The sequence below is a fragment of the Capra hircus genome, chromosome 11, assembly GCF_001704415.2.
Source record: "Capra hircus breed San Clemente chromosome 11, ASM170441v1, whole genome shotgun sequence".
In the NCBI taxonomy this organism is placed as follows: domain Eukaryota; kingdom Metazoa; phylum Chordata; class Mammalia; order Artiodactyla; family Bovidae; genus Capra; species Capra hircus.
In genome coordinates, this window is record NC_030818.1 from 89,614,070 (window position 1) to 89,628,565 (window position 14,496).

Below are 14,496 nucleotides of genomic sequence, written 5' to 3' on the forward strand. Positions count from 1 at the left end.
AAGAATCAGGCACGACTTAGTGACTGAACAACAAAACAGTAGTGACATTGTCTAGACCTCCCTGGTGGCTCGGTGGCAAAGAGTCTGCCTGTAAATGCAGGAGACACAAGAGATGCCCATTCAATCCCTGAGTCGGGAAGGACCCCTGGAGAAGGAAGTGGCAACCCACTCCAGTATTCTTGCCCGGGAAATGCCACGGACAGAGAATCCTGGCAGGCTATAGTCCATAGGGTCACAAAAGAGATGGACACGATTTAGCAGCTAAACAACAGCAATATCGATGTCTAAGCAAACAGTGTGGTGCAGATTAAGCACATAGGGTCCAAGGAAGGAAAACTCCACAAACAACTTAAGCTAAAATCATACAAACTGCATTTTCAGCTTCTGAATGATTATTTTTATTAGCAGCTCATCTAAGGGTTTTTGTCATGTGGAATCAGTTTATAAATGTCAGTGGTTTTAAAAACTACCATATGGGCAGTGTTTCAGAAAAAAAGAAAATGCAAACCTTCAAGCAGGATCTTAATGGCCTGTATTTATCTATGTTTTCAATGTACTGAGATGAGTTAAAAGTTTAGTACAGTGAAGCAGAGTGTACCAGGCCCTGGGCTGGGAATTCAAAACGGAGTGACAGGCCAGGGTTACCAAGCCAGGAGGGTGACAGGCAAGTGTGGAAGTCTGCGTCTCATTTCTGGTGCCAGGCAGAGGTGGGAAAGCAAGAAGTGTGGAGGGCAGTGCTTAACCTGGGGAGGTTTCATTCCCAGAGGCCTCAGTGTTTAGCCAAACACTAAAAAGCATGCTCATTTCAGGGTAAACACAATTTTCTACAAAACTGTGCCTTAACTTTCGGTTTACTACATGACGGTTTTATCTTGTCAACATAACACAACACAGGTGTTACCATCAATTCTCTTTGGCGAAGACTTTTGGTTTTTGTCTTGATTTTTTTTTTTTTAATACTTTGAAGCTAATGCTTATTTCCAGGATTTTTAAAATATTCAATATTGCAAAGCTCGCAGGCCCTAGGCACCATGCCTGCTGTGTCTGGGAGTATAAGCTGACTCAACTCCACGTCACCATGAATGCCAGGGCAGATCAGGAACATGATGGGGTCTGAAGGAGCCATGCTGTGCTCCCAGGAACAGGCAGGAAGAGGAGCAGGGGGATGAGCCAGGAGGATCTCAGGAGCAGGCACAGTGCCAAGGCGGGGGAGCTGAGACAAGCCTGGGATGCAGAGGAAAGCAGGTGATGCGGGGGCGGGGGAGCCTGCAATGCACTGGACCACCACTGCTGCCCAGCGACAGCAGCCAGCCAAGGACAGCAGGCCAGAGAAGGGACAGGTGGGTGAGAAGACACGGCTCAAGGATGCAGGAGCAAAGAGCAGGTGGCTCTGAAGCAGGGATGCAAACAGGGCCAGCACCGCTGCCAGGAATGAGGGCAGCAGCTTTAAGAGGTCAGCTACAGCCGGCCACCTGGGTGAGCGGCTGATCAGCTGCAGGCAACACCCTCCCGCATCCCTGGGCAAGATGTGTGGCCCTGGGCCGGGAGCAGGGAGCAGGATTCACCACGATGGCACGGGTATGGGAGAGGATTCTCTCAATCAGCCTCCAATGGGGATTCAGGGGTGGGTGCGGCTGGACTGGACCCTGGACAGTGGGTGGCCAGAGCTGAGGTTCAAAGGCCAGCATCCACAGTGTGGATGCTGTGAGACACGTGGGACTTGGGAGGGAAAATCAGGAGGGCTCGTGACAATTAACCTGAGGCCAAAGTTCAAAGTCAATGGGCATGAGTTTGAGCAAACTCCAGGAGATAGTGAAGGACAGGGAAGCCTGGCGTGCTGCAGTCCGTGGGGTCACAAAGAGTAGGACACGACCTAGAGACTGGACCACAAAAAGGTCAGGGTCAAGGCAGATTTCAAGAACTAAGGAGTTTGGTAAAGAAAAACATTAAGTTCCTCAAAGGCATGTCCTTCATTTTACACATTAGACATCAAAGTCCACAGACTCTTGCATCTGTGTTGGGACTGAATGGAGCCAGCAGAATGGTTGAATCTGAGTAACACAGGCTGCTGAGAAGAGGATGGGCCCCACTGGGCAGGAATGTCAAGCATCTGGGACTAAACTCAAGAGAGAACAGTCCCGGTGACAATGAACTCTGCACAGGTCAGGCCTGGACCCGCTGCTGGCTGGCCCACCAGGGCTGGCTGCATCGAGTCCCCAGGCGGCCAGCCTCAAGAACAGGCAGGGCTGGCCACAGGGTCTGTGAACCACAAAAGAAAACACCTCCCCAAGTCCGTTCTTTAGATCGTCAGTCTACGAAACTTAAAGAGAGCCACTTCTGTAATTTTAAATGTCCTGGTGAAGTGAAGTGAAGTGAAGTCACTCAGTCATGTCTGACTCTTTGCGACCCCGTGGACTGTAGCCCACCAGGCTCCTCTGACCATGGGTTTCTCCAGGCAAAAATACTGGAGTGGGTTGCCATCTCCTTCTCCAGGGGATCTTCCCAATCCAGGGATTGAACCCGGGTCTCCCACATTGCAGGCAGACGCTTTAACCTGAGCCACATTTCAAAAAAAAGGAAAAGGAAGCAAAGGAAATTCATTTTAGTAATATATTTAACTCAATGTAGCCAACTAAAATCATTTCAACATGTGATCAACTTCAACGTTATTAATGAGATACTCTGCATTCTGTTTTTCACACTAGATTTTGGAAACCAGACACTTTCCACACTCGGGGCACAGTTCACATGGGACTGGCTGCAGAGCAAGGGCTCAACAGCCCTGCCCTCTGCCCACTCTCCCCTCTACCCAGCCCCCCTTTGGTTTGCTCCTACTGCACCAGCAAGAGAGCCTGCCCCCCAGGGAGAAGGCTTATCTGCAAGGCCCCGGGACACAGCCCAAGGCCTCCCACCAGCACTCCACAGTGGGCAAGGTCCTTCTGGATAAAGTCTGGGCCAGCTGCATGTGGCTGGAGAGGGGAAGAAAACAAGGTCACCAGCAAGGAAGCATGGCTGCAGGCCCAAGGAAAGGAACCCTAGGAGCGATTAAAGTATTAACAGATAAGACCGTTCCCAGCCACTCTGCTGAAGGAAGGACACGTTCATTTCAGGATAAACACTCCCGCTTGCACATTCCATAGCACAGGACCCAGAGAAGGAAGGGGGCTGGATAAATATTTATTGAGCATATTAAAAAGCATGCCCCTTAAGCTGGAGTTATTTCACAGAGAGGAGAAATGGAGAGTGAGCAATGTCGCTGGATGGAAATTCCTAGCTGTCCCAACTGGTTGTTTTCACTAGAGTGAAATTGACATTTCTTGTTATTGTTCAGTCACTAAGCCGTGTTCCACTCTTTGCGACCTCATGGACTGCAGCACGCCAGGCTTCCCTGTCCTTCACCATCTCCTGGAGTTTGTTCAAATTCATGTCCACTGAGTCAGAGATGCCATCCAACCATCTCATCCTTTGTCACCCCCTTCTCCTCCTGCCCTCAATCTTTCCCAGCATCAGGGTCTTCTCCAATGAGTTGGCTCTTGGCATCAAGTGGCCAAAGTATTGGAGCATCAGCTTTAGCATCAGTCCTTCCAGTGAATATTCAGGACTGATTTCCTTTAGGATGGACTGGTTGGATCCCCTTGCTGTTCTTCTCCAACACCACAGTTCAAAAGCATCAATTCTTTAGCACTCAGCCATCTTTATGGTACAACTCTCACATCTGTACAGGACTACTGAAAAAACCATAGCTTTGATTATATGGACCTTTGTCGGTAAAGTGATGTCTCTGCTTTTTAATACACTGTCTAGGTTTCTCATAGCTTTTTTCTTCCAAGGAGCAAGCATATTCTAATTTCATGGCTGCAGTCTCTGTCCACAGTGATTTTGGAGCCCAAGAAGATAAAAATCTGTCACTGTTTCCACCTTCCCCCCATCTAATTGCCATGAAGTGATAGAACCAGATACCATGACCTTAGTTTTTTGAATGTTCAGTTTTAAAGCAGCCTTTTCACTCTCCTCTTCTACCCTCACCAAGAAGCTCTTTAGTTCCTCTTCACTTTCTGCCATTGGAGTATTATCATCTGCCTATCTGAGGTTGTTGATATTTCTTCTAGCAATCTTGATCCCAGCCTGTGAGGTCATCCAGCCTGTTATTTCACACGACGTAGTCTACATATAAGTTACTGAAATTTACAAGACTGCAAAAGTGTAAGAGATTGATACCTGTCTTGCTAATCACTGATCTTGTTTGTCAACTTAAGTGTTAGTTGCTCAGTCGTGTCTGACTCTTTGGGACCCCAGGGCCTCTAGCCCACCAGACTCCTCTGTTTATGGAATTCTCCAGGCAAGAATACTGCCATTTAAGAAGCCATTCCCTTCTCCAAGGGATCTTCCCAACCCAGGGATCGAACCTGGATCTCCTGCATTACAGACAGATTCTTTATCATCTGAGCCACCAGCGAAGCTCTCACAACCTAAGAGTTGAGAGTCATGTTTTATTCAATGTGAATTATTAGGACTTTAAGCCAGAGAGACAGCATCTCAAGTGACCCTGAGAGAACCACTCTGAGGAGGCAAGGGGAGGAGCCAGGTTACACAGAAATTTTGCAACAAAGGGCAGGTAGTCGAAACATCAAAAGATTATTGTTCATTAAAGAAAACCACACATCACAAGTTAAGGGTTTTAGTGTTTTTCTAATGCGGGACACACAGGTTCAATCCCTGGTTTGGGAAGATGCCCTGAAGGAAGAAATGGCAACCCACTCCAGTATTCTTACCTGAGAAATCCCATGGACAGAGATGCCCGGTAGCCTGCAGTTCATGGGGTCACAAACAGTCGGACACGGCTGAGCATGCAGACACACAGGGCGCTCGTGCACGTCTGGGAAGATGCAAGAGTCTGGGCTCACCGCAATCATTCCTTTCATTTGCATCTCAGCTACTGGGGCCAGCATCTTGTGTTTTCCCATCCTGGTTCCCTGGGGAGCTCCCTGTGTTGAGTGGCTACGGTCTGATGGCTGTTAGATTGCATGTATTCTTCTCCTTCCTGAGCACCCTTAGGGCTCACCAGCTCACACTGGAGGGCTGCAATCGCTGATGACTGTGGCATCCTTGTTCACTGATAAGGCAAGAAATATTCCATTTCTCACGTTCTAGAAAAGCCTCATCAGCCCCCTAACCTGCCCTCTCCCCATGCCCTCACCTTCAGTCTACTCCTTAATCTGCCTTTGAACCCCCAGGACCAAAAAGGTTTTGGCAAATGAATGAATGAAATGAACACAAAGAATGAATGGATGGATGAGATTGTTTCTGGACCTGAATGTCTCTGAAGGGAACAGATGCCTACTAAGTTCACCAAACATTCACTGCGCACCTGCTGTGTAGCAGGTACCACGTGCCAGGAGTTAGAGGGAATCAGAAATGAACAGGACAGGCCCACGCTTTTCTGGCCCCTCAGTTCAGTTCAGTTCAGTTCAGTCGCTCAGTCGTGTCTGACTCTTTGCGACCCCATGGGCTGCAGCACGCCAGGCTTCCCTGCCCATCACCAACTTTCCAGAGCTTGCTTAAATTCATGTCCATCGAGTCAGTGATGCCATCTGGCCCTCACCACACCCCAAACCAGAAATACCCACGGAGGTTCGGGTGTGCTGGCACCGCACTGGAGAGACACCAAGAACATTTAAACCCCATGCACCATAGGCTGGATGTCACTCCATTTGGATTCCTGTCTTTCAAATAAGATCAGGTAAGAGCAGCAAAGACGATTATTAGATAGCAGTCCAGCCACGCAACATGCCAGGAGCTCAGTCCTGTCCTGTCCCACCTGCCTGAGACCACCCTCCCTGCTCCTGCGACCTCTTGCTTCCTCGGCTTCTCTCACTCCCACCAGGAGCCACCCAGCCCAGAGCAATGAGACAGTAACAGAGGCAGCCACACACTTTCAGAGAAGGTGGCTTCCACGATTAAAACACAGACACATGGATCCGACACCAACTGCCCCTCTCCGGCGACCTGAACATGGATGAGAGTGCAGCCTGGGGAGCTATCTGGCACCAGAGCCTGGCACAGAATGGGGCTGCCTCAAGAAGACCCTAGTCCTCGGGGCAGCTGACCCAAGGCCAGCAACTGGCCCCTTCTGGGGCTTGTCACCAAACACAGGGAGCACCCTGTTGCTGGCCAAACACACAGTAATGTACAAGGCCATACGCACATGTACTCCGTGGTACTGGGAGATGCATGCTATGGGCTGAACCGTGTCTCCAAAACACACACTGGACTCCGAGGCCCTGGCATCTGGGAACGTGACCTTACCTGGGTCTCAGAGGATGATCAGCAGTGGGGGGGTCTCACCCCCAACATGACTGGTGATGAAACATTTTTGCCTATCTTAGTCCATCTGGACTTCCTTAATAAAAAAAATCCCACAGATGGAGCGGCTTGTAAACACAGACACCCATCTCTCACAGATGAGGAGCCTGGGCTTCCAAGATCAAGGTGCCAGTGGATTCAGTGTCTGGTGACAGCCACTTTCCAGCCCAAGACAGTTGTTCTGTCGCCGTGTCCTCCCAAGGAGAAGGGGCTAGAGAGCTCCCTGGGGTCTATTTTATAAGGCCACTAACCCTGTTCGTGACTACTGGAAAACAGCTTTGACTATACCCACCCTTGTCAGCAAAGCGATGTCTCTGCTTTTTAATAAGCTGTCTAGGTTGGTCATAGCTTTCCTTCCAAGGAGCAAGTGTCTTTTAATTTAGTGGCTGCAGTCACTGTCCACAGTGATTTTTGAGACAAAGGAAATAAAATCTCTCACTGCCTCCTGCTTCCAGTGTTCTCCCTTCTATTTACTACGAAGTGATGGGTGCTAATAAGTTCCAGTCCTGTGCCATCTGATAGGAAGAGCCGACCCACTGGAAAAGATTCTGATGCTGGGAAAGATTGAGGGCAGAAGGACAATGGGATAGCAGAGGATGAGATGGTTAAACAGCATCACCAACTCGATGGACATGAGTTTGAGCAAGCTCCAGGAGATAGTGGAGGGCAGAGGAGCCTGGCGTGCTGCAGTCCATGGGGTCGCAAAGAGTCAGACGTGACTTTGCGACTGAACAACAACCCTATTCATGAAGTCCCCGCCCTCATCACCTCCCAAAGTCCCCACCTCCCAGCAACATCCCACTGGGGATTACGTTTCAATACACGAATTTGGGGGCACACAAACCCTGGGTCTATAGCATCACACCCTGCTTGGGGACAAGAGAGAAGTTAGGAAGGAAGCAGTAAGACTGAGATGTTAGAGGGAAAATAAACTTGGAAAGAGAGGTAATTTCTTAGGGTCCCAGGAGCTGATGGAATAAAGATCCTATTTTTCTTCCTTCTAATACATCTGGCCCACCCAATACTCTGTCTTCCACAACCAGCCCGTCTCAGTTCTCAAGGCCCCCAGCTAAGGCTCCGTGGAGACATAAAGAAGAAAGAAGAGCCTGAGCTCCCAGCAGGGACAGCCAGCTCTGTCTGGTCCACAGCAGCCCTGGGACCGCCTCACCCTGCCAAGCGATTAGGAAGAAATACACAGTTCCCGCCAACAAATTTAAATTATCCCAAGGCACCCAGCTCTGAAAGTCTGCAGGGAGCTCTTTTGTTCCATTTCTTAGGACTGTTCTGAGCAGTGCATGTGCTACCAAGAAGCGCTGTGTGGCAATCGGGGTGTCAGGAAAAATTAATTTATGGGACTGTTTGTTTCTTTATGTTCTCAATGGCATAACAAACAGCCGCCCCCTCGCCCAGGGTCTCTGCAGACCTTCAAAACTTGCCAGAGCAAAGCTGCTCCTGGAACACACAGCCTACCACCAGCTTCTGGATGCAAACTGGCCCCGTGCACAGAAGGAGAGGGGAAGACATCCAAGAAACAGACTCCCCGGGGACAGAGAACAGGATCACTGCCCTGGGTCATCTCACACACCCTGGATTCACCGACCCTCTGACCGTTCCGCACATCCAGGTGAAGTGAGGGTCCCTACCACGTTTGCCTGAAAAACACTCTTTCCAGAAAATCTAGCCACCTCTTTACCTAGAGCACCTCTCCCTCCCATTAGAAAGATCCAGACTCATAAGGCCGATGGAAACTCACCCCCAGCCCGGGGTCCCTGACATCCTCAAGAACGCATCCTCTCTGCCCCCTCCCACACCAGCACAGGGCGCCCCCTTATCCAGTGACCCTTCTTCAAGGTCTACCCACCTTCACCCCACTTCCCAGCAGTCATTTCTTCACTGGAGTTCCCATAACACCTGCCTGGGTGGGCCCTGGGGGGGGTCACCGTCCCCCCATCAAGTCTCCCGGGCTGGGCCTTGTACAACCCCTTCCCTGTCTCGACCTCCCTGTGCCATGGAGCTCAGGGCACCTGGCCCCCTCCAACCGGTCCATGCAAGGCTTGCCACCTAACTCTGGAACTGGGGTGCCTGCTGCCTCCACGTCCAGGCAACCCGGGACTGTCCAGCCCGACCCCCAACGTCCCAAAGGCCCACCCGTGGGCTGGGTCTTGTGGTGCACCCCTTCACCACAAGCCAACATCCCACCCACCTCGGCCCCACACAGTCCTGCGGTGTCCTTCTCTGTGGCTGGACCTCCCCAAAGACAGAGCACATCTCTATTTGTTCAGATCCTGCTGGAGAACAGAACACGAGCCCGGATCCCATCTCCTCATCGATAACCTACTCCACGTTCCCTTCTGGACCAGGTTTCTTTCCCTTGGATTCAATCACGGAGCAAAAATGCACTTAGAGACACCATGACGGGCACTGAGGGAATGTTAAAATGAATAGGTCCCTACATTTGTAGGGCTTGCAATTTAGTAAAGGAAGGATAAAGTTACAGAAAATTAGATTAGAGAGCTTAAGTGCAATTCCAGGTTCTGAAAAAAGTCACCGTAGAAACACCTGGTAGAGAAGTGGCTCCCAGCTCACAGCAGGAGGAAGATAGATGCTCGAGCTGGAAAGGGAAGGGGTCTGATGGGCCTGCATTCTTCCCTCTCTGCTCCACGCCTGCATTTCCTCCTCGGTAAGGCGCCACTGCTGGAGGAGTCGGCCTCCACGGCCCCCACATCAGTGATTCCACAGCTTTAAGAAAAAGGCAACATGCCTGTGGAGCCTGGAAGGATCATTAGGAATTTGACACCTGGAGGCGGAGGGAGAATGTTTCAGGGTCTAAGTGTGGAGGCTGAGAAGGGATCAGCGTGGAAAGACGGGCTGGAACCCAGGAGAAACTTACAGAGCCTCGATCCAGAGGCACAGCTGTGACTTCATGAGCAGCAGTGTCTCAGCCAGAAAGTTGTCAACTTTCTGGGTCAGTGGTGAGCCTGAAGCGGGTTGGGGAGTCGGGGAGAGACCCCACAGAGAAGGAACAAAGATTGTCCCGGGATGGACACACGCCTGAATAATTCTGGCTTCAGGACACCCACCGAAGAGATGATTTACCTTCAGGTGAAAGAGGCCCCTAACACAGAGGTCTGCACACTTTCCACCCACGAGCTGGGGGAGCAAAGAGCCTCTCTGTCCTGCAGGCTACCCCTCCTGCAGGCAGTGTGGACAAGCCTCACCAGGGAGGGGGGCTGCAGGGGATGGCTGGCAGGGCTACTCTGGAATGACGGAGCAGCTGCAGAGAGGCCAACCATGGAGGGTGGGGAGCAGGACACACACATCACCTGCCGCCATCCGGGAACCACTTCCCGGACGCAGAGACAGAGCATCAGGAAACGGCTCCCTGCCTGCCTGTGAGGCTAGCAGGTCAGCGGGAATCCGAGAGGCAGTCTCTGCTGCTCCTTGGGTGCAGCGGGCACAGTCCCACCTCCCTCCAGATCACCCAGACGCTGGCACCCCAACATCAAACATGCCCTGTTTCAAAGGACTGCTTGAATATTTACTGACCCTCTGGAAACTAAAATATGTCCCAGGTCAACCGCTGTGCGGGAGGCGTTCCAAGGACACACGTGAAGCCCTTTTTAACCAATCACCTAGCCTGAGAGACAAGAGTCAGTATTTTGGTTTGGAATCCTCTGCCCCAGCAGCTCTGCTGTGTCCTGGCCTGCAGGGCGGAGCTGGCAGGAACAGGGGTGGCCCCAGCTGCACTGGCATCCTTCAGAGGCCTCACTTCCAGCTCGGTGCTCACCCACCAGGTCGGGCTGCCACCCCCTGGGGAATCACGGCAGCCTTGCTCAGGTGACCCTGCAGACAGAGCAAGCAGACCCTGGGCTGCGGCTGGGCTTCCTCTCATCTTCCCAGGACACCCTCTCCTCTGCAAGCAAACTGGCCGGATGGGGGCGGGGGCGGGAGAGAGAGAAAAGAAACCAAAGAACTCGTGCTGGTGGCAGCTGGGGGTCTTGCTTTGAACAGGGTTCAGAGACAGGGTCACCCCCCAGGACAAATCCAGCACAGCTCCACTACATCAGCCGGAAGTTCCCTGCACCCCCAGGCAGCTTCTTGCTGCTCTCGGGCCCAACGTATGACCCTGACCTTCTCATCTGCCTGACAACAGGGACTCGTCCTCAAGACCCAGCCTGCCGCACCAGCTCCAGAGGGCAAACTCCTCACCATGCTCCCCTGCACTGTGCGTACCGACCCCAGCGCTAGAACAATCTGTGACTGTCTGCTTCCCAACCCCTAGACCGTAGCCTCCTCAAGGACAAGGAATATACCTTTTTCCCAAGGGTCTCTGAGTTCCACGCCTGCTTTAGCATGTACCAAGTGCCTGGTATTGGACTCCATAAGGTCTCCTTAAGCCTCTCCCCTCCCCTGTAGATCGGGGAAGGTAGTGATGCCTGTCCTTCCTACGGGCCACCTGAGAATTGGGTCCACAGCACTCAGAGCCCTTCCCATCGGCACCTGGTGATGGAAAGGCTAAATGAACGTCCACTGCTTCCTGGTTTTCCAAAGTCAGACCCCAAGAGACTGCATATCAACTAGTTGGCAAGGTTCATCACGACATCCAGGAACTTACTTTTCTCCTAACCCTGCATCCAGCTCATCAGTTTGCTCTTAGAGAAAGCCCTGCTCTCTCTGTACCTGCAGGCTAACCAGGAAACACCATCAGATCCAGGCTTTAGACTCCAGGAAAGAAAGAAGATACAGACTCTCATCATCAAGGAACGACCCTCTTCAAAGCCCCATCTCTCAACTTATCATCTCTGAGGAAAACCATTGTTCTGAAACTGATACATATATATATATATAATTTTTTATCTTGCAAAATTTCTTAAAAATGGTTGCATTGTAAAGACTGATGCTCCTGGAAGAGACCTTTAAAGCAGCACATTCTTATATCCGGATTTTGACGATCATTTAGACCAACATCTTAATTTCACAGTGGGAGGAAACTGGGGCCACACAAAGTAGTTAAGACACTTGCTCAAGGTCACAGAGCTGGGTTAGAAAGTTGTACAAGCTCTGTCCTTCAGGCGAACTCCCCAGCAGGTATATGAACAGTTGCTTCCATTTAATTTCTTCATCTAATTAAGAAAAGGTATCCATGTGCGTCAGTGATGCAGAAACAAAGGAGAGAGGAGACCGCTTCCAGAAATGACGACCTTGGATGACTTTTTCATCTCAAAGGAAAGAACCTTCAACTCAGTCCTTGGACCTCAAAGGTAGGAAACTTCCCCAAGTGAGTGTGGACAGGGTCCATCTTCCATCGAAGCATCTCATTCTACTCACAGCCTCCTGGCTGCCCCTGACGGTCCACACCCCAGGGACCCAGGGCAGGTCCTCACTTGGCCAGATCCCCTGGAAGAGTCACCTGGAGTGGCTCCAGACCGGCAGACCCCAAGGGCAGCGGACACGTCTCCATCCTCCCAGTTTAAGCATGGAGCCAGAGAGAGAACAGCAGACCATCAGGAGGGCTGGTGCGGGGCCCAAGCCGGCCACGGCTCTCTTTGTGGCAGCGCCCCTGACCTCCCCCTCCAGTCTGCAGTGTCCTCAGTCACAATGGGCGGCTGGGCTGGGGATCTGTGATGACCAGTGAGCTCTGTGATGCTCACTCTCCGTGTGGACAGACTTTCCCTGTTTCCATATCAGAGAGAGAGAGGCTCCTAAGAGGGAGATGAAATTTGCACAAAAGAAGGCAGTGGGGCCAAACCATGAACCACAGTGGAAAACACAGGCGACGTGGCTCCCGGCGTCTGGCCGAATGGCACGTTCACCCCGCTGAATGCCAGCAGCTTCCACTGAAGTGTGGGAGGTCCCTTCCAAGTCCCAAACCACATGGAGTCCGCAGGCCAAGCCCTGTACTCGGGCAAGGATCTGGGTGCGATGAGCACACTTGATTAAAGCCAGGGCACTGGACAAGCTTATAAAACACGGGAGTTTGAAAGTGCTCATGCAAGTCTCAACACCCCCATCTTTCAGGCCCCTGGGAGCCCACATCATCACCCACTGGCCACAGCTCTACCCCCAGCATCTGACTGGTCCATCCGTTTCTCTTCCAAGGATCCTGACATTTGAACCAGAGCTTCTTTTTACACAAACTTCCAGACTCCAATGGTGCTGGATCTGGAAAACTCCCCTCCCATTAAAATTAGGTTGTTTGCATCTTGCTTTTTCCTGAGGTTCTCAAGCCTTGCCTGACATTTCTTGAGAAGTACCAGGGGGACTAAAAGCCACACCTTCCGCAACAGACAGCAAGGTTCGCTCCCCACCCCTCAAGCCGCCTTCCCCACTCTCAGTGGGGGCCCAGCCCACTCTCTGAACCATCCAGAACCATCGATGGCTCCCACTGCAACAGGATCAAGGCCATAAGTTGGCCTGGAATTCAACATTTCACCACCTGCCCTCATCTGACCACAACAGTCATAACTCCTTTGCACTCTCTAGAAAATAATAAAAGTAAGATTTGAAAAGGCACTAGAAACCCTTCGAAGACCAGGAAAGGGGGATCTCGGGTCCCTTTCCTGAAAACCTGCTTTCGGCACCAGCCCAAAGGGACCACATCCAAGGAGCACACGGGCTGCAGGTCCGAGGAAAAGGTCAAGGCTCACACCTGTGTCCCTTCTCCCTTCCTCTGCTGGCCAGTTCCCTCTGGCCACCCAGAACCTGTCCCACCGACTCAATTCCGTCTTCACTAGCCGTCCAGACCCTCCCTCCCCAACCTCTCCCTCCTGTGAAATCCCAGGGTTCTCAGGCAGGAGGTCCTCACCTTGCTCTCTGGGTCTCACACTTTCTTTATCCACAGGGCTAATCTGCCCTGCCCCTGGCCAGATTGCCTGGAATGCGTCTTTATCAGATCCCTAGGCCCCACTCCTGGGGAAAGGGCTTCCTTCCCACCATCAAAGCAAGAAGTGAGTCTGTTTCCAGTTCGGAGGCCAGATTCCCCTCATCCCACGGAGGGCAGGACCCCCTGGGGATAGTCCCCTGGGTTCCCTCACTCAGCCTTAAGGCCCGGCAGGAGGCCAGCACAGGCTATTTGTTGACTGGGCTTTTTATGATGATTGTGCCTGTTCGCTGGGAAGAGGGCAGGGAGAGAGAACTTTTGGAGCTGGACATCCACGAGATCATGAGGGCGCACTGAGTAACCCCTTCCTCCTCGGGACCTGATCGTCCAGATTCGCAGGAGACCCAGAGCTGGGTGCCCAGGACAGTGCAGGGGAGCTGGGGAGCCTGCCGGAGGGTAGGATGGGGGGTGGGAGGTGGCGGAGAACTTTCCGCGTGCCCCTGGGGAGGGGAAGGTTTGGAGGGACCCGGGCGGCCGCGGTCCTGGGAGCTGGGATGTGCACCGAGTAGGACGCGGCGCTGGCCCACCGCGGCCGGGCTGACCTGCCCGCCGCCCGCCCCCGCCCCGCCGGATCGCCTCGGCCAGACCCCATTGGCCGCCCCCGCCGCCCCCGGGGCCCGCCGGAGCGCCGGGACGCGGCGGCACACGGGCCACCCAAGGGCAGGGCCGGGGAGGCGCCCCTGGCGGGGATGGATTGGCCGTCGCCGCCGCCGGATCCGCTCGGCACGGCCACCTCCCCCGGGGCCCTGGGCCGCGCCCGCCCCAGCGAGGCCGACACAAAGGGGCCGCGCGTCACCCACCTGATCCCGCGCGTCCGGGGTCCGGGGGGTGGGGGGCGCCGCTCCTGCTCGGCCGCGGGCGGGGCTCCAAGCGCCGAGGTCCGCGGTCCGAGGCCGGCTGTCCGCGCCGCCCCGCGCGGAGCCGCCCTTTATTCCCGCCCGCCCTCCAGCCGGGGCGCGCGGCCCGCGGGGGGAGACTGGGCGGCGGCGCCGCGCGGCACAAAGACGCGGGGCGCACGGGCTCGGCCCCCGCCCCGCCCGGCGCGCAGCGCCCCCTGCCGCCCGCGCGAGGCCCGCGGGGACCCAGGCTCCCCCAGGACCGCCCGGACCCCAGGCTGCCCGGAGGAACGCCGCGGCCTCGGTTAGGTGACGGCCAGAAGACGGGGGCCCTGATGCCGACGCTCGGGGACACAAAGATCCGCAAGCTGGGAGAGGAACGGGGGACCCAAAACACTCTTAGCGAGGCGATAGAAA

General features: G+C 53.4%; 1 protein-coding gene across 4 annotated transcripts in view; it reads right to left on the reverse strand.

The window, feature by feature from the left end:
• Positions 1-14,193, reverse strand: part of RNF144A (ring finger protein 144A) — a 131,082-nt gene extending 116,889 nt beyond the window's left edge. For all 4 annotated transcript variants that reach the window (XM_018055701.1, XM_018055699.1, XM_018055698.1 and 1 more), the window contains exon 1: positions 14,044-14,193. The gene's annotated coding sequence lies outside the window, so the exon portion shown is untranslated. The remainder of the gene's footprint in view (positions 1-14,043) is intronic.